This window comes from Micropterus salmoides, unplaced genomic scaffold (assembly GCF_014851395.1).
Source record: "Micropterus salmoides isolate LMB-PRFRI ecotype aquatic unplaced genomic scaffold, ASM1485139v1 Ms_hic_scaffold_18, whole genome shotgun sequence".
Lineage (NCBI taxonomy): Eukaryota > Metazoa > Chordata > Actinopteri > Centrarchiformes > Centrarchidae > Micropterus > Micropterus salmoides.
In genome coordinates, this window is record NW_024040928.1 from 5,867,420 (window position 1) to 5,895,395 (window position 27,976).

Here is a 27,976-nt window from a genome sequence, read left to right on the forward strand (position 1 = left end):
GGTAAAGGTAGAGGGCTTCGGGGCGCTGTCAACACCTTTAACACGAATGGTCTTATCTTATCTTAATTTTTATCTTGTGGCTCTTACTTTGAAAATGTTACAACATTGGGACAAAATCTTATTTCCTAAAATTAAAAACAGTAAATACTAAAAGTATAAAATCTACAATTTAAAATCAGTTGTAAAACTCACTGTAGAAATGTCTTGATAGGTATACAAAAGATTTAGAAAGTTAAATGATTAACTCTTAACTAGAGAATTGAACTAACACAAAACAAATAAAAAACATGTTTTTTAATGTTTTTTAACTCTGTGTTACATTCAATCACAGTCCCAGCTCATTATTGGTCCATGCAAAATAAAATCTGGTGAGGTTCTTCATCTGTAGTACTTTATTCTTTTGCCAAATCTTCTGTAACTACAGAATAGACCATCTTCTTCATGTTTACACAGGCACGCGCATGCCCACTGTACTGAACACCCACTAGATGTGCGTTTGCAGTCGTTACAGACGGATCAACTCTGATACGCAGCTTAAAACGCTGGTGTGGACAGAGACTGTATTCGTTTTAAAACTCTAAATTTTAAACAATACTTAAACAATACTTAAAAAGGAAAATAATTCAGATCCCACCTTTTGATACATCGTTGAGACCATCAATCAATGTCCGGAGTTATCTTTAGAGAAACAAATACTGGAGAAAGCATTTGCACATGTGGAAAAGAGGACAGCATCAGATTTGCATTTCCTTTTTACACTGTCATTGCCTTTTTACAGGTCGTTTTACACCGGGTCATTTGAAACCTGTATGTGCCTAACATTTGCATACAGCAGTAGAAGGCAGGTGAAAAAAGAATGCAAATAATAGGTTAATTAGAAAAACTTTAAAACCTGTAGAAGAAAAAAAAACATTTATTGCATACTCAGAATCAGTGTATACTGTGACGTCTGTCTTGTGCCTAGAGTAAAAAGAAATGCAGAAACAGACACTACAAACCAAATGATATAGCTGCCCGCACTGACATCATCTACAAAACGATTGAACGAGTCAAGTAGTCTGAAACAAAAAAAGACCTAGACAGAATCCTGCTTCTAGTCGTTGAAGCCACAAAAGTCAGTCGAGGCGCTTTTAAGTCAGGAAAAAAATCTGCTTAGCAGTCCAAATCAAAAAATCAGTCAGTGGCCAGCTGTTTTTTCCCCCCTGTTTGGGGTGGGAGATCGCCACAAAACCCCTCCCATATTAATCCATTGATGGCAATAGCCTTCTAGAGCCAAAAGAATTTAGTTATTGGTTTTGGAAAGTCCTGGATTTCCTGTACCTAATTTATGATCAAAATTAAACGCAACCATTTTGGAACAAATACCTAAATAGTGTCTCTGTGTCACCCTGGTTTGAGGGAAGACACAAATATATCATCACCACCTATTGCAAAAATATGGAAAACAGGGTTATCTTGAATCTTGAGTCAGATTGAAAACACAACATTACACTTTACTCAGTAACACATTACTGAAGTAATATCACTTTTCCCAGTAACTAAGTCGTGTAATGGATTACTTTTCTAAAACAGTAATATTATTACAGTTACTAGTCCAAGTAACGCTGTGTTACTGAATGCACCATCCTTGACGTGAATGTGCGACAGTGCGGCAGCTCAGTGGCACCGGACTTTGTGTTGTTCAAGTCAGCTGTTATTCAAAAAGCTAAAGGAAGAATGGAGAACGAGGTCTATTGTAAACTCTGTGCGACCAGCAAAAAGCTTTCAACCGCCAACAATTCTCCAGCTAATTTATTGAAGCATCTGCTAAAGCAGCACAGCAATGTGAAACTTAAAGAAAGAAACTCCGGCCGCTTCTGGCCAGTGATGCATGCACTCGTCAGGACAGAGTAGCGTGCAACGTAACAACGTTTTAAACAAATACTGAATAATAGGCTACTGCTCTTACATACATTTCTGAGTAATTTGCCCAACACTGGTCAGGAATGTTCCAGGAGAAAATGCTAATCATTTAAAAAAGTATTTTGATGTTTATGGGGAATTAGGGAGCACTTTAGACCTGAGTCTATAAGAAAATGTCACATTTACAACTTGTACAAGTGTTTACTGTACATATTGTTGGTATGTAAATACTGGTTTATCACTCTCATCATGTGAGTCTGTGTCTATGTGATGTCTGTGTCTAATCTTCTGGACTTTGTCCCACTTGTTGGTTGAAGTCAGGCGTGGAACACTCACGTGATCTGTGCCCATAACCTCTACATCTGTAGCACCTTCTTCTATGTCGATTTGCGTTGTTGTGTCTGGGATGTGCTCTCCAGCTCTTTTTCCCACTGATGCCTCGTCCACTATTATCATTTCACTCTCTCTTTGATGTAACCCATTCCTCACCATCAGTCTTTTTAGGGTTAGGCGGTTCTTCTGCAACTCCTTTTAATTTCACAAACACTTCTGAATCCCAGTGGGCGTGTTCATGCACTCACGTCAGACAGAAACATCAAGACTACCTTCCAGGTTTTACGTCTAATTCTGGTCAACATTACCAGCTCAGGTTTTTTCCAATTTGCAAGAAATTATTCAAAACATCGTACTCACGTTTTTAAGCCGATTGGAGCATTCAGCCAGTCACCACCCGGTGTTACCTGTTTGGACTCGTGCATTGATGAGCGGAGCGTCTATCCCATAGCCTCAACGCCAAATGTGGTGGAATAATTTCTTCTCAAAGAATACGGAGTTTTAACCATGTGATGAATCAATTGTTTATGACTAATCATTCATGCAGCACACCTGGACGCACCACCGCTCACTGAACAGATCTCTGCCTCACTGCCACAAACAACTGTCTCCACCTGCTGGCATGTAAAGCTGCTCTATTCCTGTCATCATCACGCATAGACCAGTAAACCGAAATGTGCACATCCCACACAGAAATAATAGTAATCTCTTAAGGATTAGGACAACTGCACCAACTCCAGCACCCAGAACAAACTCATTTAAAATGGCTCTCTTCAATGTGAGATCACTTTCAAGTAAGACTTTTATCTTAAATGATTTTATCTTGTCTGCAAATCTAGATTTTTTAACTGAATCCTGGTTGCAAATGAATGACTATAGCCAGCTAGCTGAACTGTGTCCGCCCCAATATGATTGTTTTAGTCAACCGAGGGTCAGTGGTTGTGGTGGTGGGCTAGTGAGCGTGTATAGGAAAAATTTTAAATATCATCAAGTACGCTGTGATGAATTTAACTCCTTTGAATTTCTCACTCTTAAAGTTGGAGGCCTGCAACCTATCATATTTGTTATAATTTATCGCCCCCCAAAACTGCCTGGAGGATTTATATCAGAACTTCCTGAATTTTTATCTACTCTGGATTTAAATTATGACAGAATTGTTCTTTCTGGCGATTTTAATATTCATGTTGATGACCCCAACAATGTTAATGCAACTGACTTTTTAAATATGGCCACTTCTTTTAACTTCAAACAACATGTCAAAGGGCAAACATATAACCGTGGTCATACACTGGACTTGGTTTTTACCCTGGGTGTCAGCATTTCCTCTGTGGAATTAGTGGACATGACCATATCTGACCACAGATGTATTGTTTTTAGCTGCGATTCGCCTGTTACTCATGCCACCTCACCAAGCTCCCAGGTTTCTGTTTAAGACTGTGGATCAGCTGGTAAACCCAACCCCTCCTTGTGCCTCAGCTGGAAGCTAATGATGACTATGAATTGTTTTTATCTTATTTTACCAATAAGGTGGTGTCAAACAGAGCCTCTATTACCCCCACGGCCTCTTACTGAGAGGTTCCTCACCAGCAACAAGAGAGTTTTAACCAGTTTTATCCCATCGACTTGTCTGAGCTTTTAAAAACAGTATCACAAATGAGAGTGTCCTCCAGCCCACTTGATGTAATACCTAATAGATTCTGCTGGGCCCCATTTGATCTCTGTTTTCAACAGCTCCCTATCTACTGGTTGTGTCCCTGATTATTTTAAAACGGCTTGCGTGAACACACTTTTAAAGAAACCTGGTTTAGATCCCTCCCTCCCACAAATTTTTAGACCAATTTCAAAACTGCCTTTTATTGCAAAGATTCTAGAAATAAATTGTGTCCAAACAGCTGCTCACTGTACTGGAAAATAACAAAATATTTAAAAGTTTCAATCTGGTTTCAGGAAGTACCACAGCACTGAGACCTGCTTAAAGTCACCAATGACCTTTTAATGTCTGCTGATGAAGGCATGTGCTCAGTCCTGGTACTCCTGGACCTTAGCGCTGCTTTTGACACCATTGATCACAACATCATGTTAGACAGACTGAAGCACTGGGTGGGGATCTCTGGTACTGCCGTAGAATGGTTTTCATCCTACCTGTCAAATAGGAAGTTTTGCGTGTCTGTAAACAACTATGTCTCTTCGTTCTGTCCAGTTAAATATGGTGTGCCTCAGGGGTCGGTCTTAGGACCTGTTTTGTTTTCCTTGTATCTGCTTCCCCTTGGACTTATTATCCATAAACATGGCATTTCTTTTCATATTTATGCTGATGACACACAAATATACTTGCCCGTCAGAGTTCACTTAACAACTGCCTTTGTGAAGTTAAAAAATGGATGTCAAATAATTTCTTCCAACTGAACTCAGACAAAACAGAAATCCTGGTCATTGGGTCCCAGCAGATGGCAGATGCTGGTTCCCTAGTAAATCACATTAAGCCTGTGGCAAAGAACCTTGGTGTTTGGTTTGATAGTTATTTAAATTTTGAGCAGCACACCACAAAGCTTGTTCAATCATGTTTTTATCAACTTAGAAATATAGCAAAAATTAAATCTATGTTAACTTTTAAGGACACCGAGACCATTTTACACGCCTTCATCTCATCACGCCTCGATTATTGCAACAGCCTTTTCACTTGTTTAACCCAAAAATCTATTGATCGACTCCAGACTGTCCAGAACTCAGCTGCCAGGCTTTTAACCAGAACAAAGAAATATGACCACATTACTCCTATTTTAGCTTCATTACACTGGCTCCCAGTATGTTTTAGAATTGACTTTAAAATTCTATTGATTACTTTTAAAGCTCTTCATGGCCTCTCGCCTTGTTATATTTCTGACCTTTTAGTCCCATACACACCAGCACGTACCTTGAGATCCTCGGGCAGAGGTCTGCTGTCTGTTCCAGAGTCTCGACTGAAAACTAAAGGGGACAGAGCGTTTGCTGTCAGGGCCCCGAGGCTCTGGAACAGCCTGCCCGAGGAAATCAGGTCAGCTGAGTCAGTGTACTCTTTTAAGTCCCTTCTTTTATAGGAGAGCTTTTCCCGATCTTATTTGACTTTATTTTATTGTATTTTACTAATTTTATATTTATCTTAAACGTGTATTTTAGTCTTTTCATTGTTTTCATTCTTTTATCTTGTATTGTTTTTGTATTATTATCTCTTGGGTATTATTGTCTTTACACCTGTTAAAGCACTTTGTAACTTGGTTTTTGAAAAGTGCTCTACAAATAAAGATTATTATTATTATTATTATTATTATTATACACAAAGAGAAAGCACGGTTCTCTCATCATCTCATCACGGTTCAACATCACATTAGGAACTACCCACAGCCTACGTTTTTCTGGATTTAGGTTTTGGAAAGAGAATAAATCATACTTCTCCTTTCAACCTCTCTGGGTAGCAACTGTAACTATTACAAGTGCCCCAGGAACAGCTTTTGACCATATCTTGAAAAGATACGGCAGAAGAAAGCTAGAAAATGACTCCTTTTGCATTAGAGTCAATGGAGCGCAGCCATAAAAGTGTTGGACCTCAGTTAGAGCCAGTCATATACTGCGCTGTGATTGAAATATAATATAGCTTCTGTATGCTGTTCCGTATGCCTTTAGTAGGAAATAAGACAAAACACTTGTGATGTGTTTTATTTCCAGTTTAAGTTTTTTCAGGCAGTTCATCAGAGCTTGATGAATACCATTTGCATTTTGCATTTTCATCACTATTATCACTATCTCCATAAAAGTCAAGTAAGCACCACACTCCATCAGACACAGAAGAATATCTTTTTTTTTTGTGCTTTTTTGTTTATATTTAAAGAACAGTAGTTATTATTTCAAGACTTCACATATCTTTGGTTACAGTTCTGATTCACTGATTTTGATGGACAGTGACTGGTCAACCTCACCATAGTGGCTGTGGATGATTACAGATGTCGGTGACCATTGTCAAGTGTAGTGATCAGCACTGCTGCTGTTGCTGTTGTAACAGTCAGTGGTTAGGTCAGCATAGTAGTAAATAAACGGGACAAGAGGCCACGTATGTGACAAATCAATTAGGCCTAATATAAGGTGGCAACCCTATCTCTACCCCGCTGCACTTCCTTGTTCCGGTGAACAACAGTAGAAAGAGAGAGAGAGCGCTACTTACTGGTGTCCCAAATTAATCTTCCCTAGCTCCCAAGGCCCCTAAAGGCATCCCCATTACACTAGTAAAGATTTTTTGTTACTAGTCATTCATTATTGACTGGTAAACTGGTTTGTTGATAGTTACATTTTAATTGTTAGTAGTAACTAATGGAAGAGTGACTACAGTAAAAAAATAAGCACTAGTATCTAAATAAGTGTTAAGTTGTGCTGTGTTTAAACTAGCAATCTGCATGTGATACTACTTCATTCTAACCACTGTTACTTGATGTCAATTAAAATGCCAATACACCCTCAGTTATTTACTTCTATTATTTACTATTCATTCATTTCAACCACACTACTGATCATGTAGTAAACTGAAGAGCTGCATCTCTTTCTAAGATTTAAAGACAGAGTGCAACTATTAAAGACAGACAAACCTCTTTTAGGATAGTGCAGGTAACAGGATGTGTAAAGCAGGAGCTGACATGCAAGGTTAGATTGGTTTTTGAAAGTGTTTAATTAATCACAAGCACAATCTATAGAACTGATTAACTGATTATAGACATATTAACAGGGTATCTGCACACTTTTCAAAATCAAACGGGACAGGTAAGGATTTTTCATCATCTATACACAGCGCTCCCTCTCATACTCTTGTGTATCTACACAGGCGCTCCCTCTCTATGAATTTAAGTTGTGTTTTTAAACATATTAAAATAAACTTATTAAATCCAAAGAACAAATGATTTTATATTTATATAAGTAATGTTAAATCCTGTGGGTCGATGTGATTTCTCATGAGTGTAGACATCATCTCACATTTAAGACCTTTCAAAATTGAAACTAATACTTTTAAAGCACATTTTATGAACCTAATATTAAAAAATCAAACTCAAGACCTTTGAGAACATTCAGAATCTATGGATACCTGGATTAAACAGAAAGCATGTTAAGAATATGATGGAGCTTTAATATAGCCTGCATGCTGAGCAGTATGAAAAATTTAGTACCATTTAGTAATCACTTTAACACACTATCACACACTGCAGCATTTAAAAGCAGTTCACCTGTGACCTGACTTCTGTTTAGTTTTATTGCTATACAGGACTCCAGCACATAATACATACAGATTATCAAGTGCATTTGTTTTACACACACACACACACACACACACACACACACACACACACACACACACACACAAATTTTCTCATATGACAGTAACATGTTTCTAAAATATATTTTTACATAATTATAACTTATTATGTAGTGTTGGCATTATGGATATGCAAAAACAATGCTTCCAGAAGCAGCTGCTGATGTTTAACTGGGTTGAGGGCTCTTCAGGGTCGTGTGCCGTAGTAAGCACTTTACATACAGCATGTGTAGATCAGCGAGGGTAAGAGTAGAAAGTGGCTTTGGAATTATATTTGACTGATAGTCCTGTCTAAGTCAATTCGTCATTGTGACGCCACCCCCGAGTAAACAAGTTCACTGATCTGTGTAAGGCAACTTACATTGTCTAACTGATTTGATTGGCAAAGTAAGCCAAATCTAGAGACATTTTGCATCTACATTGTAGACATGTTGTTGGTTGTGATGAATACTTGATGAATACAAATACAAATACAAATGTAGCCAAGTGCAACTATATGAACTTTTACAGTACATCAGATATAAAATCTCTTCTATATCTTCTCTATGTGCTCTTGGTAGGAATTACATATAAATGTTTTTGTCAAAAACAGCAGTGATCTATTGAGAATTGTTAAAAGCAGTTACTACTACAGTACAGTTAAAACTATACACCCAGCATACATCATGTAATACTAATAAATCTTTTTGATGGTGTGTATTACATAGTGTTGTTGTGAGCAAAATAAAACATTTAAAATATGGCTTAAGGCTTAGTTTTTCAAAAGAACAAGCCTGATTCTTCTTCCATGTTACATTATACTTAATATCTAACCATGATACATTTAACTTGTTATAGCTGTGGTGGAGAAAAGAAAAAAAAGAAACTGTTGGTTTGATTGGTTGGTTGTCATTGTGTCTGCAGAGATCATCAGGGGTTGGAGTAGGAGTGAGTTGCACCAGATGCACTAGATGACATGTTGTAACCATCTGAAAAACAGAAACAAAACAAGTGTCAAATGATGCTAAAACAAGACTAAGAGTCTATGCTAGTGCCTCTGTGAGACTGTGCATTGGCAGAGTGGTGCTTTGAGCTAAACGGTAAGTCAGCATGGTAACATGCTCACAATGATCATGTTAATACGCTGATGTTTATGCTACATTCACACAGTGTCAGGAGAATGGAAAGGATAGGACAAGCTCTCATTATTAGATCAGACACAAACAAAATTTCTTTTAAATTATTTGTAATAATGTTAACATTAACATAACTGCCTGTGATTGCGGCTTTGCAGCCATTTTGCCTCTGGGTTGTTATATATCATAGCATTAACTGTTAATATTAAGCACAGTCATGATCTCAGTTAAGTGTGCATGCAAGATTTGCTAATTAGTACTAGTCATACGGCACAGCAGTATGACTAGCTGTGTCACTAATATGGCAGACATTTAACTGAAGAATTAGACAAAGACTATTTTTGTTATACTATGTTGAAGTTCACGTAATGAATCTTTAGTTGACAATTCTGCCACATTTGAATCCATGCCATAATAATATGGGCTGCTCTAATAGCACATCAAGGACCCCCAACAAGTGAATGTGGTGTTTAATACTCTGGACTGAATATTAGAGAAGAGCCATTTAGTCAGTGAACACAGTGACATCTGGTGGCTCGTAAAACTTATAGCAGCCCTCCAACACTGAGGCTGAAGCACCACCACACCTCACTGATTAGTTTTAGTCTCATATGTGTGAAATAAAAGTCCAACAATCCTGTGAGTTATTATTAAACCTGTATACTTTTGTTATGGTTCAAAAAGCCTAGATTTTGCTGACACGATCATTAATGTACCTTTTTGTGTAGTTTAGTCCAAGTGCCACGGTGGGCTCGCCTTTGTAAACTTCATTGTCACAATGTGATATGTTTGGAGAGTGATTTAATTAATTACATTAGCCTTTTACTTTTATTACATTATTTTCTTGGTTTCAGATGAAATATTTCAGGCATATTTCTCTATTACTCTCTTCTCTTCTTATTTCATTTCAAAGTGCAAAAAGAAAACACATTCCCTGTCCCAGACCAAGACAGGACGCTGGGGCAAAAAAATGTGTTGTTTGGTGTGTTGTACTGTACAGTACACTAAGGAATAAAAAATGTGTAAAAGTTTTCACTTGTTGTTTCTTTTGTTGTGTTCGTCACGTTAAATGGTTTTTGAGCGGGAGAATCACAAGTAACATTATTTACCATTTTTGTAGTATTGTTTTGAATTTATCTCACCAGTGTGTAAGACTGTGTTGTTGTGTGTATGTGTTTTTGAAGGCTTGCGTGTCGTGTCTGAGGGCAAAGTTTGTTTTTTCAGCAAGATTGAAGCCAGCAGCTCAGATGCCAATGGAACAGTTACTGCTCCACCAAATGACCCAGCACATTGCCGCCCAGTAATAACAGACTTATGAGGACTGAGTTAGGGTGCAGGGGTCCATTCAAACCAGCACTGGATTTTTCTAGAAGAGGTTACCATTCAGACTTATTATAGACTGTAAGACGGACTGTTAAAGGATGTTGGATTGTGGTGTCAGGTGAGGCTGTGCAGCAATGGCAAATTGTTTACTTGGCTCATGAGTCAGGTAGGAGAGCCCATAGCATAATTTGCTTAGGACCCCTGGAAGGTCAGGACTCTGTTTGGTTCTGTTTGGTCATCTGTCACAGGTTATTCTTAATTTGACGCAGTATATTAAACCAGCGTCCTTCACAAGGGTGAAACAAGCTTCGGACCTTAGGTATCATCTGCTTATCTATCTATCTAACCACAGCCAATAAAAATTAGGCAAGTAATTTTACCAATTCACTGCTGCTCTGACTCACAGCTGTGTATTCACAAACCTGAAATAACACATGTTCATGGTTCACTTGCTGATGCTGCATTTTCAACTAGTAAATGGTGAGATATTTTACTTGATAAGTGAAAACTAGACCTGTGTGGCATATATGAAAAGTCAGGGAATCACTGAAGTCATTATTATTCATCCTCTAGGAAACATGACTGTCTGTACAAAATGTTATGGCAATTTGTCCTGTAGTGGTTGAGATTTTCAATCTCGAACAAAGTACTGGACCAACATAACATACAACATAACTAACATTAGCCGCTAGCTTTCTCTTTCTTTTCTTAATTGTTGTTATACCTCTTCCTCTCCTCCAGTTCCGGAAAAAGCTAAAAAAACTTGATGAGTTTCCAGCACTGGTGCTCTATAACAAGAAAGAAAAAACATTAATCACTACAAGGTTTAAATCTGCAAGCAGAAAAATGTATTCATTTACAAAACTGTCCTTACCCTTGTTCCACCTCCGGAAGCTTGTGACCCTATTGTTAATTCTGACCGCACCTGAAATGTTAATTCACAAAAATTAACACACTGCTTTAAAACTCAAACAAGTTTGTTTCACTGAGTCAACAAGTATGATGTTGATGTTGATGATTAAGTTTATCAGTGTCAGAAGATGATGTGGGCCGGACAAATCTACACAACATTGAAACAGGGAATGCACAGCCCATTAGGATGAGACCTCCCCTTCCTCGGGCTGAACAGCCTCAGAGAGACTTTATCTGCCCCTCAGGAGTGAGGGACTTTGAGAAGTGGGGTAGTATAACAGACTGGGTGACTAGATGGTGTTAATTGTTAAGTCAGAATGTCACTAGTTAGACTACTATAGTCCACTAAGGCAGAAAGGGCTGTTTACCATAATCACTGTGTTTTCCATTGTTCCAGGATGTCAGTGAATGTGTTATGCTTGTCAGTGAATGTGCCATGTGCTTAGGAGCCTGTCAATTAATTATGTTCGCACCTGTGATTGTCAGAGAGTTAAGGGGGATGGTTGTTATTGTTCTAAGAGCGAAAGAGCAAAACCAGCTATCATCAAGTAGCCTGTTATTGAAGGGCGCTACAATATTTATATGAATGAATAAGTCTACCAGAATACATATTCCTGTTTGTGCACAGATTCCCTGTCAAACAGACATATTTATTGAATAAAAAATATTAGGTCGGGAGATGAGACTTTGACAAGTTCTTAGGCCCTCGTGCCCACCCCCCAATTTTTTTCAAGTCATTAGATGGTAGGAGTAATTATAATAGCAGCGATAATAATATATTTGATCAATATATTAATGTATTCAGTATTCATTTGCTTGGCTGTGTGAAGCTGAAGGTTATTTTGCATGTAAAACAAAAAATATTTAAACATTTCATTTTAATGTCCCTCTCCCTGGTGTAGTATATTCAAAATATATGTGCCCTTTTTTTCCCACATGAGCCCCTGCCCCCCAGAATGACATGTGCGCATCCCTGAGTACATGCATTTAATGAGCAGTTAGAAGCACTGTGTTGGCTAATCAAATATGTGCAAACACACGTTTCTGGTAGATTCATTTCTAACATGAACACTGTATTTCCACTATTTAATTTTAATTAGACAGAGGATGTTTTCTGTGTCTTATTCAAACTGAACTTTAAGAATCAAATATCTCTTTCCTACTCGTACCTGTAAAACTAAATCTAAAAAAAATCTAAATTTGCATGTTTTTGTGTTAAAATGCAGTACTTTTTTCAACACCAGCTAACTCTATATATATTTGTTTAGGTTGCAATATTCAATGTATCTATAAACCATTTCCTGTTTTTTTGTTTCATTATTCACTGTCTCTGGAGTTTCATCATGTCTGCTGCTTGGTAGCAGGTACACGACACATTAGCAATGCGATATTAAAGAATTAACAAATTTGAACTCTACTTTAAAGTGAGCAATTGATTAAAAATTGTAATATTGAGATATACACACCTTTTTGTCCAACAGCGTTCCAAACACCAAGATGAAGAAACCCTTAAAAGAAAGACAGAGTAGCATCAGCCAAGAAAACAAACTCACTATTCAGAATCTGTAGAAAAAATAAGGTACCAAAGGATACAATAATATATAGATCAGTATTATTAAATAATGTATTTGTACCTGTAGTGAATTGAAGAATGCAAATGAAATATTGATTGCTCTATTGTTTGGGTCGGCGAGGATTCCGGCTCCCAGACCCCAAGTTAATCCAAAAAATGGTGTGAGGACAGCCAAACTCCTTGCAATAACCACCAAAACATGCCTCTCAGCTGCTTGTGCAGAGTCTCCTACCCTTCTTCTCAACATTTTGTAAATCACAACAAGCAGGATTAACAGGTTTATCACCACTATTGTCAGTGCAGGGATCACAAATGCCAGTAGAGCTTTGGATTTATCCCAGTTGAGCCAGCAGACCCCAGCGTCTCGGATGTACGCTTTTTGGGGTGCAGTTACAGCTATAGTTATGACAGCGATGATGAGAGGGCCCCCGTAGCCTAGAGAGAATCCAATAGCCAACATAGATGTTTTAGACAAACCCCCGTCGAAGACACTGACTGTGCGGTAGAACAACAGCAGAGCTGAGGCTAACATCCAGAAGAACAGGGCAAGGTAGAAAAAATGGATAAAAAATGTAGCCGCAGTGCATGCTGGTTGGTTTACTGTCTTTGCATCTGAGATGGCGGCCCCAATAATGAACCAGATGTCAGCAATCAGGAGAGACACAGCGATGTTAACAATGGAAACATGACGCAAGTAAGATGTGGTGTTCCTTCTTATTTTTCTCCAGACGATAGCTTCAATAATGAGGCATATGACCAAGGAAGCCATAGATATGCCAACTCCAATGTAGGTAATGTAATCCAACACAATGTCAAATATGGTGTTAGGTGACATAAGGATAGAGAACGAGGTCAGGTGGTTGCAGTTGCAGGTGACGTTGGTGTTGTTGGATACCAACACGCAGCCCCCATTGTCCCATCCCCCGAGACCACTGAAGAGGCTGAAGTTCCAGAAAACACACTGAGCGTTCCCCAGAGTATTGTTTATAATATCAAATGTGAACGAAACATTATCGACGGTACCACTGGACTGAACAAGTATGACTCTCCCGTTGATGACGTAGATGGATGAATTTCCTTGTCTCTTGCAGGGAGCACGTTATCCATTGAGGCAAATGTTACCACAGTGATAAACTTACTTCTTCCATCAGACGTTGGTATGTCTATCTCCACAGAGGAATTAAAGTCTGCCATGAAAGTGTTTGTAAATGTAGTTTTGTTCAAGATAATTGAATGTGTGTCAATATTGAAAGAGTCATTGGTAAGACGACTTGTTATATTCTCAAGGGACTGCAAAAATGCTGAGCTGACACTGTTGCTTTGTGTTTCTGTAATGTTGCTGGTGTCGTTGCCATTCAGAAAGCCCCATGATGTCTTTGAGCCATTTATGGTTAGGACACCTGCAGTTAATAGGACGTCCTAAATTCAAAGGAAAGAAGATATTAGTACATGTAATATTGTATTGAAATGTGCATATTGTGTAGGACATGTACAAACTTCAGCAGACTAATTCACATACCTGCATTGAAGAATTAGTTATTGGGATATTTAGTGATGATGAAACATTGGCTACATTGTTGAGTATTTGAACAATGGCCTTAATGGTTCCCGTAGAGTTAACCACTTGGTCAGTCAAGTTGAGAGTGGCAGAGCTGAGTTCTCCCAAAAATATTGGCAATGTAATGACATTCAAGTTCTGTGAGAATTCAAAGAAAACAAGCAGCAGCATTACACAGCATATATATAGCATCCTTAAAATGATGGCATGAGTCTTTGTTTGTAGAAAAACAATTGTGGTCAAATTTGATTCAATCTTTTCATGTGGCTTTTCTATGAAAAGTGCTATACAAATGAAGATTGATTAAATGATTGACTGATTGATTAGATTTTACCAACACAATACATATGACCAGCCAAGTGTTCAAGTGTTCCACTCTTAAGATTGACTTAAAAAACAAAAAAAATTTGTTACTACATTTACCTTAGTAAATATTTTTAATCCAGTGTTTTATTTTGATTTTACATTGTGATATCACTGTAAGTGTTAATTAAGATCTGAGTGCATAATCTACCACTGCCTAGACCAGTGGTCACTGTCCTCTCGGACCACCGACCTACAGCCCATTTATTATGGAGACTTTCTATTTTGGAGCATTTCTATTTTAACCCACGCAGCTTTTCTAGCATTTACTGTACTGGTTTAGCGGCCCAGGAAACTCACAGACCAATCGCATGTGCTTCAATTGTCTCATGTGACGCTGCTCAGCCTATCAAATCTGTGCATTCCGATGCTTGCGAGTTGAGTCCGCGAGATTCACCAGAAATGTTTTGGAAACACACAACGAATGTAAATAGCTGGCAGGACAAACTAGAGGTCACGTTTCTCACTGAACAAGAGAAAGTAGGAAAGTGGTAGCTCTGTAAGAGGGAATGAAAGAGAAGAGGAGGCATTACAGCTCTTCTGGTTAAGACTATACTTCATCACTTCAAGCAAGACTTTTTATTTCATTTTTTCAAAAAATTAAAGTTTACTTAAATTTAAAATTATTATTAGAGTAGTTATTATTTATTATCCCTCCAGTTTGATGTGAAAACTGAATGAAATATTATTTGATTTGACAGTCCGTTGTTGACTAAAAACATATGTTGATACAACTCTACATTATGGTACTGATGATAACGCAAGAAGAAGGGAAACTTTGAATTGTAATTGAATACCCCTGGCCTAGACTAACCATTTAAATCAGAGAAAGGATGAAAAAGAGACATGACAGAGGCCAGAGTGCTAAGGGCCCAAAATCAGTAAATCCACCATTAAACTAGGTCACCTGAGACTGCTCGAGCAGGTCCTGGACAACTTGCAGGACACAGTTGTCTTGTGGTTGTTCCCATTTACCACTCCGACAAACTGCTGTCTTTGAGCCCACATAGTTCGGTTCACAGGTAACATTAGCTATGTAACCATCAGTTCCACTACCAAACACGGGATCATTGCGACATGTAAATTCTAGAAAGAAAGAATTTTTTTTTTTTATCACAGGAAAAAATATATTGTATAATACACTCTAAAGTCTGGATCAATACTTACCCTGCTGGATAAACACCAGTGTTATACTGCTGCTATATTCCGTATGGTTTATCAGTCGACAAGGGATATCCAGATTTTTACAGTCGGATATCAAAAAATCTTGGGTGATGACTTGGCCTAAACATACAAAAAAAACTCACCTTGGACAAACAGTATCAACATTCACTCACTGAAAATACTATATATGTATACACATGATCTCAGATACTGTAGTATATGTAAAATGTAAAAGATTTCCCAAAAGCTGATTTGCTGTTTGGTGCTTTTTGTGATTCAGATTTACCTATTTTGCCCAGAAAGTCCACCTGATAGGGGCTGTTGACAGAACACTGCAGTTCCACTGTCGTTCCAACATTACACTGGACCTGTTTTTGATTGGTTCCACTTGGATCAAGGGTGTGTTTTGTAAAGTTATTTTGCGTTGGATTTCTGTCGGAAAACTCCAAGGAAACCTTTACTGCTGTCTGTCAGCAGACATTGATAATCTCCTGAAATTAAAGATGATCATCAATTAACATCAAATCAATGTGAAGACAGTGTTGCCAAACAAATACAAAAATATATCGGATTACATCCCCATCAGATTTTAAGGGGGGCATCAACCTAAATCAGCATTCAGGTTGTGATATAGTGGGACCAACAATATCTACATCTTCCAAATGTTTTTTTCTATACGCTTTGAGTTGGAGTTGAGACTAAAAAGATTGAAAAGTATCCATGAACTGAAATTAAATTGGTTAATTAAAATGGAGAGCTTTTCGGTTTGAAAAAATCTCAAGAGAAGGAGTCTGAATTTGAATAGATGATAACGTAACAGACAACTAAATACTGGGTCGTGTCTATTACAGTTTTTTTTTACAACTGCTTACACACAAATTCTTTACATGTCACACGATTTATGAAACCTCTCACAAAAAAATGCAAAACCTCACCTCAAATCTCCAAAACCATAAGCTATTTCTCAGTTTTCAATTGCATAAAACACTTTTTTCAAAACACTACAAAACATTTCCATTGCTAAGACACAAAAATCTAACAGGAAGTGACATGCTTTCATAGCCACTGCTCACATGTGCAAACCCTAACTGCTTAACTGATCACTAATCAATCACTGCTTTAGTATCTAGTAGACCTATACATAGGTCAAAGGTCAGATTATCTGTTTTGAAAAATGGGTGCCAACAATGGACAGAGAGCAAGGGGAGAAGCAGGGGATGACCACAAGGACATGTTCAAAGAGGAAAAGTTGGAAGAGGAGGAGGAAGAGGACGAGGGCAAAGAAGAGAAGGAAGGAGAGCCTTCACTGATGAGATCAGGGCCACACTTATTGATCATGTGATCAACCACAAGTTAACAATGAGAGAAGCTGGACTGAGAGTCAAGCCCAAGTTGAGTTACTTTGCAGTGGTATCCATATTTCAGACCTTCCGAAATTAGAACAAGTTGCAAAAATCTAAGGGTTATTTCAGCAATACAGTTTTGTAAATTAAGTATTAATTGTTAGCAATAAAAGTAAAAAAATATACTTTTGGCTTATATATGTTTATGGGTTTTTTTTTTGTATGCTGCTGGATACAACACTGTGCTTCTGTTACAACAGTAATGTTTGGCCAAATAAATATCTTCCATTTCAACACTGCATTGATGTTTACAGTGTATTTTCAGTACCTCTTAGTAAATTACTTTCATTCTAGAATATTGTATGAAAATGTACACATACACCTATAAAAGACAGAAGAGCTTTAGATTTAGAACAACAGTGTGTAAATGGTATATCCTATAAATTACTATTATGAAAAAGCGTTTCCATCTTTTGGATGTGTTTCTGGCATTTTGAACGCAGTGTTTCATTTTGAAGGACATATGAGGCATTTTGCATTTTGTGTGAGCAATTTTGGGAATTGTGTGTAGAGTTTTGAAAAAAGACATGAAACATGTGTAAACAGTTGTAAAATCTGTAATGGCTTTTCCCAGCAGAATGGAAGGTTGACAGGCTTCAGTCATTAGGAAAATAATTTCTCTGCCCTCTATGCATTTCAACCTGTATAATCCTAATTAACTTGTGGTTTCAAGTTAGGGTTACAGTTAGCTAAAAAAAAAAGATGCAAGAATTAACATTTTAGATCTATGAATCATTTCAGCCTCAAATTACCATGACCTGATATTTTTTTGGCATTGGTGAGACAGGCAAAACAATGGAGACAGTGTAGGTTTCTGTTTACACTGTAAGAAAAATATTGCCCTCAAGCCAATCAGGGTACTGTATTCGCTCAGGTCAGAGCACAAGGAGAAAAGTCCCAAACAGCATTTGCATTGTAAATATATATATATTTTTAAATTTCTCCCTGGACAGAAATACAAATAATTTCTTGACTGCACCATACTGTCTCTATTTCTTACCTTGTCAGCGCTAAAAAAATTGGTCACAGTTAAGGTTGCTACATCTTTATTAAGTGACTGGACGTGTGCACTATCTTTGGGTATTGGATTGCCGTCAAGTCTCCACTCTGCAGTCCAGCTGGTAACGAAACTGAGATTTGCTGGAGGAGGGCCACATGTCATAGTCACACTCTCCCCAATAGTTATGAAAGATGGCTGAATCGTTAGTGGGCCTTTAAAAATACAAAAGTCAGACAATTATTATACAATCATCAGATATTCCTGACATGACAAGCAATGTTCATGTGAATATTAAAATTATTTGTGTCTCATTATGTCAAAAACTGTGTTAAACTCACCGTCAAATATCACAGGGTATATTTTCCCAGCTGTATAAATATCCCTGATGTTACTGCAGCAATGTCCGCAACATTTATAGAGTTTGCTCTTATAGTATAGTCAACGATGGTGCTTCCACTCCTGTAATACAGAAATGAATGCCAATGAAAATACAATCACAAGCATTTATAATGCAGTTCATATTATATCTGCTCTTTAAACTTGATGTTAACCATTAACCACTTACAAATAGGTCTTTCAAAACCACTGTATGGTTACTTGTTTCGCCCTAATGAAATATCATTCTCACCTATTATCAATCTTATCAAACCTTAAATTTCTCTGTGTTTTTAAATATTTTTTGGGGCTTTATTTCAGATAGGACAGTTGAGATAGGGAAATGAGGGAGTGAGAGAGAGGGAACGAGCTTGAGCACAGCTCAAGTATCACGCAACTACCCAGGTGGAAAGACAAAGAGTCATTATTGATAACACACCAATCAGAAGCTTCAATAGACAGATAAAAATGGATCCAGAGAGACGTGAAGGAAAATGTCTGGGACATTGGAGAGGAGGAAGAGAAAGAGCAGTAGGGAGAGGAAGAAGAGGTGAAGGAAGATTAGGAGGGGGAGGAAAATAATCTCTGGCTTGTCCCAAACCAATGACAGAATGCTGGGGCAATTTAATTTGTTGTTTGTTATGTTGTATTGTACAGTACACAAAGAAATAAAAAATGTTCAACTGTTTACATTTGTTGTTTCTATTGTTGTGGTCATCATGTGAAAAGGTTTCTGAGGCGAAGAGAACCACAAGCAACATTACTTATAACCTGTTTTACCTGTTATCGGTTTTTACTGTGTTTTAATTCATTCCTCACTTATCATTATCCATCCATCCATCGTCAACCGCTTATCCTGCGTACAGGGTCGCGAGGACTTATTATTACTGTATCAATTCAACATTTATTCATTCTTTATCAGGTTATTTCTCTTTTTCTCTGTATGTCTTTGTAAAACACCATGTAACATGTTTTTTAAAGTGTTATAATATATAAAAATATAAATAATAATTACCCTAACCTTAACAACAATATCATCATTATGAATTAGCCCAATTATCACTACAGTTCAGTCAGTGTTCTTTGAAAACCAGATAACTTTTGCTGACGCTCATTTTGGTGTGCATGTTAGGGGCTATAACCACTTTTGGATTTTAAAACAACTTGTAAATACCCTAAGATTATCCTCTGTTGTTCTTTCAGTTAGTTAATTCATTATTCCAGTTAGGTACTGAAAGCTTTCAGCAGCTTACAGGCTTGGAGTAATTACAGTTTTCTCAATTGCCTAAACACAATAACTCCATTTTTCAAAAAGCACAGCCATTTCCCTAAACTCTATACACAAATCCCTTCATTTCTCATGCCCAAATCATGTGGTCATTGAGAAAACACTAACATTCAATATTGTTCACTCAAGTCAGAATAGGTTGTGCTCGATTAGCTCACACTACCCAGGTGGAAACACAAGGAGTCATAATTGATAACACACCAATCAGAAGATTCAATAGATAAAAGGGCCAGAGTCAGTTCAATAAGTTTTGGAACAATGGATCCAGAGAAATCTGAAGGAAGACGTAGAGAACCCCAGAGAAGAGGAAGAGGAAGAAGAGGAGGAGGAGGAGCCGTAGGGAGAGGAGGATGAGGTGAAGGAAGAGGAACAGTAGGAGTTAGAGGAGGAGATGGGATAGGAGGAAGATGAGGAGGTGGAGCAGGTGGAGCAGAGTAGGGTGGAGGAGGAAGAAGGAGTAGGGAGGGGGAGGAGGTGAAGAAGGAGGTGGAGAACAAGAATCTCTGGACTGTCCCAGACCAAAGACAAGACGCAGGGGCAGAATAAGTAGTTGTTTGGTGTGCTGTACTGTACAGTACACTAAGGAATAAAAAATGTTCAAATGTTTACATTTGTTATTTTTTGTTGTGTTCATTGTGTAAAAAGGTTTTTGATATAATAACAAGCAACATAATTTATAACCAGTTTTTATAGAATTGTTTTGAATTTATCTCACCAGTGTGTAAGACTGTGTTGTAGTGTGTGTGTTTCTGAGGGCTTGTGTGTCATGTCTGATGGCAAAGTTTGGTTTTTCAGCAAGACTGAATGGTTTGAGTAGAGAGCTTCATTTTGACCTGAAAATCTGACTTTTGCGGAATTGGGTGAGAAGTTATGGATTTGTGTTTAGAGTTTTGAGAAAAAAAGGCATCATTTCAAGAAATGTGTTTAAGCAAATGAGAAAAACTGTAAGTGAACCAAACTTTTTATATGGTGCCCTATTTGACTTTGGGCATATTTAACTTAGCTGCTTATAAAGCCACCTCAGCTAAGACCAGTTTGAGATGAACCCATAGCTCTTTGTGGCGGCACAGTGGTGCTTTGAGCTAAATTCTACCTTGCAGGCTAACCACATCAATAATGCCAACATGCTTACGATGGCCATACTAACAGTTCAGATGTTGAGCAGGTGTATACTTTATTTAATTCACTTCTATTTATATAGTGCTAATTCATAACAGAATGTATCTTATTAAGCATCTTAACGTTTTCTAATTAGCACTAAACACAAAGTCCAGTTGAGGCTGATGGGAATGGCAGGTAGGTATTTGGTATAATTGGCATAATGGCAATCCAAAAGCTTTTGAGACATTTTTATTCAAAATCACAAATGTCAACTAGTGATCTGCGGATCAATCCTAAAGTATGGATATTTCTGATATCAACATTTCCTACTCTAGGATTGATACTCATATAAAAGGATCGTCATTTGGAGTGAGTGTGTGTTTTATCAGAAGTATCTTACTGTCATCAGGATGGTCTAATTATACTCGGTTGATAGGAACTACTTTTCCTTCCTTTCCTTCATGCTTGCGCTGCGGCTTCTGTGACGGAGCTTCTTTGAAGTGAGCCGCTGTAGCCTTTACATTTCCCGTGATTGAATACTGACTCTGGCTGATTGTAAAAACAGTCACGTCTGGCTGTATTTTAGCTGTGAAGGTAATAATGAGGCTGTGTGATGTGTGTGCAAAGACAGTAAAATACTTTGGCAACACATCTGAGGTCTGTCACAATAATAGGATGATGTTATGAAGCACCAGTTCTGAGCAGGATATTTTGATTATAACTAAAGAATATGACAGTAGTTTGATGTCTTGTCATTATGCAGCTATTATTTTGAATTGGTAAGGCTACAGCCCACTCCTTATTTCTCTCATAAATGCAGAAACGGGAGGGGGGAGGTCACATTAAACTAGAAATAAAATATGTAAAAAGCATTGGAATTGGTATCGGCAATACCAGCCTGGGTATTACTTGGTATTGGATCGGATAGGAATTAAGTGGTATCGCACATCACTAATGTCAACCTTAAAGGATAAGTTAAACGGTCGTCAAAGTCATTAAGATACATCATGTCGAAACCACAAATGTCTGTATGTTTTGTGCCAATCCCTCCAGAAGATATTGCACAAAAGAAATTGCATTTGACCATAATGACCTTGACCTGCTGGTGGTGCTAGAGAAAAAGTAAGACGATCACCTAGGTTACGTTGTTTTTTCAATTTCTAACGCGCATTGGTCAAAACTGAAGCCACTTTTTCAAAACGCTTCACACAGTCTGCTTTACCAACACGAAACAGAATGTAAACAAACAGCAGTACGTTCGAACATGCTGGACTTTTTACGGGATTTTAGCTGTGAAGATGACTGGGAAACAGCCACAGAGGGAAAGGTCTGAGACAAGTTATATGACCAGACGAGGGGAAGACACGTGTTAACATCTGTGATAAATCTACACGATTAGAAAGGAATGAAAACCGATGCTGAGGTTGCTCTGTTTCTGCTGGACAGGTGACTAAAGTTAGCTTTGCTGTTCCACATAAACGACAGCTTCAGTATTACAGTCTTGTCTGTCTGTTGTCATGTTATTGATGATCCCAGCTGGTTAGCTTTGTTAGCTTAGCCGCAGCGATCAGTATGTGTGCCGAAGAGGAGAAATAGGCGTGTGAACTATTTCCTATTACTATTACTATTACTATTCTAATAGAGAGAAAAAGGTCAGCAGTAAGGGTTGTTCAGCAGTAAATGTACAGCAGAAGTTACAGTGGCCAGTGAATAAAGACTGCAGCTTCTCAATACTAAAGAGGAGCTCAGATGTGTTGCTGCTAACTGTTGAATAAAGTGAAGGAGGTTAGCCCCAAAGTTAGCTTTGACTTTGGCTCTGGAGATAAACAGAAGCTCCTGTGCTTCCCAACTCTTTACAGTCACTGTATTCTTATACAAACCATTTCTAATAACTCTAGGTTTTTACTCTGTTGTGTTTTGGATGCTTCGTTTGTGAGCTTACACATATTGTTTGTTTGATGATCTTTGTTCACTAATTGTAACTGTTGAAGTTCCTCTTGATAACCATACCGATAAATAAACTAGACTCCGTATCTTTATTAGATTTAGGCTTAGAAAAGTATTTTGCTTCAATACATATTTAAATAATGTCAGGCTTGTTGTCACACCTTCTACAGTACTGCTAGAACATGCCCTCTTATTGAGGCTAACAACAAGCCATAACAGACGCTGTGGATTTTGCTATATTATAGCAGAGGAGGACTGGTTACCAAGGCAATTCGCGTTCATGAGTTTATCAACAAACTCTCTGTAGAGTCGCATAATATCCCTTTAATCTCACCTCTAAAAGTAATTCAAACCACCAAAAACACTCTCAAAATAAACTTGACCAAACACTGGCAACAATTCACGCTCAGAAAGACATTATCACTCAACACACTAACCTAAAAAACACTAACAACAGGGAGCATTATATAAATGATGATTTGTTAGGCCCAGATTAGGCTGCACTCTCCGACCAGCCTCTGTCATACTTTGCCATGGTTGATTACATGGTCTATAATTGTTGCCTGTATATCATTTGAGATTTCTCTGGGTCTTTGCCTTTCTCTGGCTCTTCTTGTCCTCTGTACCCCCTTTCTATCCTACTCTCCCCTCACCATGCCACCACGCACTCTAATGCCTCTTTCTCTTGCATGGGCAGACTCTTTCCCCTGTGGTCTCCTGCAAGCTCCATTTTCCACAGCTGTAACCCTGAGTCTTACCCTTGTTGTATAAATGTATTTGAGAACTGATTGGTCATGAGTTTTACCTGTCAGCTAAATTAGAAAACAGTTGCTTATTAACAGTGGCTCTAAATTGTGAAGAATTGCTAAGATGTGTAGTGAACCGACAGTGTGGATTTGGGCATTTTATATTAAATAAATTTGGACTACTCAAAATTATTCCTCTCTCTCTGGTGGGAAGAAAGGAGGGGGTTTGATTATCAACTCTCTACAGACGGCTGAAGAGACCCCAACAGAAGGGGGATGGAAAGGTCGCTTTCCCTAAGTGCTATTCCTGAGCAGCCTGATCGTAAAACTGGCACCTTTGATTCCGCAGCCTGATAACGCGGTGCCTGACTGTTAAACTGACAAAAGGGACATTGACCAGCAATTAGCATTTCCCTGAACAGCCTATCAGAACTCTTCTTAAAAGGGGGCAGGAAACCCTAAACTGCCCCACCGCCCCACACATGTAACCGTGACAACTTTCCTTGCTCTGTGTTTCATTACCTCATCAAAGAGATCTCTTTTTTCCCGCCTAGATGAGGAACTCACATCAGAGACACAGACCTGAACTCCCTTATGCAAACAAAGATTGATGTGCAAACGTGATAAGCCAGGATATGCGAAAAGGAGACACAACTCCTGCCTTCTTGAGCTAAAAATATTTCATTATAAACTGTTCTCTTCAAATAATAATCCTTGCTAAGTTAGTAGTGGCGCTGCCTCTATTTGAGTAGTTATATTACCATGTTGCTATCTGTTGTTGATATTATTGCTGAAAAGAATCTAAATAAGTATGCAGTTTTAATTTTCAGCAAGGTTAAGGACATTCCTTCATTTTATGTGTAACCAATGCTTGTTCACAATGCTTTCTGACAACACCTTTAGAAATGATGATAAAAATGTCATACTATACTCTATTAATTACCAGCTTGAATTTAAAGCAAAATAACTAAATTTTCCAGCTCCTGAGAAGATTGTTTTGGATTAATCTAAGATGTCATCATGTAACCTGAGCTCCCCCAAGTGGACAAAATAAGTATTACATGCCATTATTCTGAAATGATAACCTTTTAAGGTCTAATTACTGACAATTGTTTTCCTATTACCAAATGCTTAAACTTAGAACGGTACAACCGTTTGACCATTGAGGTTTGATTGTGGGAAGTTATTTGATTATAATATGCGCAAATAGATTTTCTTTTTTTTCTTATAGACATATTAAAAGTTTAGAAAGACAGTACCATGGGAAACTGTCCTCTGGGGAACCATGCCAAAACCAACAAAACAGCGACACACACGTGTGTTCGCTCTCTTGACTCTGCTGTCTGGACGCTTCCGGCTTGTTCCGGGCTCTTCAACGCCGCTTCGGCACGTGCCCGGCGTGCCCTCTCTCGGCAACTCCCTATGAATTCGACCAGCGCAACAAAGTCTTTGTTTCGCTTGAAGCTACACACGTGAAGTGCCGCGACTTCAGTTTCCCTCAGTTCCAGCAACTTTAGTTGTTTTATTTTCTTTCTTTTGTTTTGTTAAAAGTTATCAGTCCGTTAAGTTACACTACTTTAATTCAAGAATGACCAAGTTCTTTTAAGCTTTATTCGTCGAGCTAACTTCACCGAGGTCAGACCAAGCCACGTGGTCTCGCCAGCATAACAAAGGACAACTTAAACCTGACCCGAGACAGGGTTGGGAAGGCCCCCCACTGCAAGTTTCTTCAATAAGCCTCCCAGAGACGGACCCCCGGAGAAATTCCCTGGCAGAGAAAGCGACTGGCCGACAGCTTCAAGCTGTCCTAAACGAGAACGCACGGACTCTGCCAGTGCGAGGCCGTTTACCAGCAACCCGGCGCGAAGAAACACAAGCAGTAAGACCAAAACCCTACATTCTGTGATCAGTGACGTCCAATAGTTGTTAATCCATTTATCTTTAGTCCAGCATATGTAATCCTTAAACCCCTAGACAAATTTAACTGAGTTATTATCCAATTGCAGTCATTAGTTGCCGTATGAGTCAAATCCTCCCACAATTGAACCTCCATTCTCATTGTTTAGCCATTGTTTATTTCTCCGATGTATTTAACCACCTTTTTATATCACCTTAGTTAGTTAATAAATTCACTGTAATCAAGGAATTGTGTGTATTGCCTACTTCTAAGTCCCTGTCAAGAGAATTTACCCTTTAGATATGATACTGACTGATTGATTTAAGATAATTGAGCGATTATTAACTGATCACTGGTGAATAATTGTATAATTATTAAAAGCTACCTAGAGGTCCGGAGACTCTAGGACAAATAAAAACTCTGGTGGTGCCCCGCAAAATGAGAGATTTATAGATTAATATTTCTGAATATTAAAATTCATAATTGGGTATTCTCATAAATTTATTAAAATTCATATGTAGTTTAGACATGCTACAGATGCATTGAAACTAAAGCCACTTTCACACAGTCTCCATTACCAACATGCATCTTGAAAAGTTAATCTCACCTGCAAAAGTCACTTAACCCCCAAAACACTTCATACAAGTCTCAAAATAAACTCTTTCAACCTAAACACTGGCAACAATTCTCACTCAGAAAGCGCATGATCTCACTCATAACACACTGACCTACAAAACGCTAACAATGTGCAGGCATTACATAAGGCGGTGATGTCGTAATGAGAAAAGAGTTCATGGATTTTGGAGAAAGTTGCCATTGAATGCATTTTGTGTGAAAGCAATGAAAAATGATTCACAGTTTGGTCCACATATGCTTCTGTTTCGCTGACTGAAGAGTTTTTGACTGTGAAGAGTTTTAATAATGTGACTTCAGTTTTGATCAACGCAGGTTAGCAACTGAAAAAATCTGTAAGCGGGTAGGGATTTACACAATGAACGTGTGTATAATTGCATTTGAGATAAATATAATTAAATAGTAAACAAATGCAAAGTATTATTATCCGCAAGGCTTACTCAGTGCAGTGGACAACTGAGCTAATGTTCATATACACAGTCCTATAGTTTGACAAAGTTTAATAGTCATTTGACGCCAAAGCGATTGAGAAAAATGTTACACTGGTACTCGACACACAATGACCCCAACCTGTAATTCATGTTCCAACCCCCTGAACAAAGTCGGCTAAAATACAAGCACATTTCCTGCTTTACACTCCACTTTTTTCAAAACACTACGCACATAGACGTAAACATAAAATTTACTGTAAATATTCTGCTAAGATTGTCTCAATATGGTTAGTGCAGAACTGCAGGACATTCCTTTTTGAAAGTGTGTTTAACAGTTTTGGAGACATTGTATTAGCATTTGAAAATTGTGCTGCAAATATATAGTGTTTTTGTTTTGGAACAATGATTCACAGTTTTTGGTCTAAATACACTTCTGTTTCGCTGACTATGTGAAGTGTTTTGACAATGTGACTTCAGCTTTTAGCGTTCAATGTTAGCATTTGAAAACAAACTGTAATAGGATTCATCATCTGTGAACCCCAAATATCTGCACAAACAAAACAAAACAAAATTTAGCATGGTACATTGACCAACACTGCAGCCGCTACAGCTAAAGATGTGTAACGGAGCAACTTTGATGTGCAACTTTTTTGCTACTGAGGACTTTTGATTTATGAACTGCTTTTGTTGCATTTTATAGCTTAGTTGTAGTTTCAGTATTGTGCAAGGGGTATTGAATTCAATTTGAGGGTCCATAGTATAATATATGTACCCTTTGTGACATTTGGTGGGTTAAAATGTACAATTTCTTACATGTCAGGAGAGAAACCTGATGGGCACCCCAAAAAATGCCCTTAAGTCAAACTGTCAAAACATCATCAGTAAAATAAAAAGAAAATTTTGACTTACTTGAAGCCATTGATGTTGACTGATACTAGAGTTGAGATGTGCGTCTTACATTGTTCTTGAATCTGTTTGAAAAAATGACATAGCCTGCTTGTAATCAGTTCCACAATTACATCAGGATCAAACATCACATAAATTCATATAAGAACATTGGGACAAAACTGATTGACACATCAAGACTTACAGTGTTATTAGTGTTTTTGTAAACCTCGTTTTCCGGGTTATTGTATGAAGAATCGTAAACCAGGTCCATGGTGAACGTCAAGGTCTTCACTAAAATTTAAACAATTGTCATCACAAAGAAGCACTTTCATGAGATACATAACTTCATTCACATATTCTATGTGTAATACCCATTGGTGGTGGTGGTGTTGTCATCATTGGCATTGTTGTAGTTGTGCTGGGTAGTGTAGTCGTCGGTGTTGTTGCTGTGGTTGGTGTTGTTTCTGTGGTCGGTGTTGTTGTGTTTGCTGCTGTGATTGGTGTTGTTGCTGTGGTCGGTGTTGTTGTGTTTGCTGCTGTGATTGGTGTTGTTGCTGTGGTCGGTGTTGTTATGTTTGTTTCTGTGGTCGGTGTTGGTGTGTTTGCTGCTGTGGTCGGTGTTGGTGTGTTTGCTGCTGTGGTCGGTGTTGTTGTGTTTGTTGCTGTAAAAGAAGAAGAATACAAAAAATTAC

At 38.1% G+C, this 27,976-nt stretch overlaps 1 protein-coding gene and 1 long non-coding RNA gene across 2 annotated transcripts in view; both read right to left on the minus strand.

Moving 5' to 3' along the window:
- Window positions 1-27,976, minus strand: part of LOC119909138 (adhesion G-protein coupled receptor F1-like) — a 60,282-nt gene that overhangs the window by 23,054 nt on the left and 9,252 nt on the right. The window lies entirely within an intron of this gene.
- LOC119909141 lies at window positions 17,986-27,846 on the minus strand. Its single transcript, XR_005445380.1, has 5 exons — window positions 27,656-27,846; window positions 27,487-27,575; window positions 27,306-27,367; window positions 18,317-18,437; window positions 17,986-18,190 (listed from the first exon to the last, which is right to left on the minus strand). It is a non-coding gene; the product is annotated as an uncharacterized LOC119909141 (long non-coding RNA).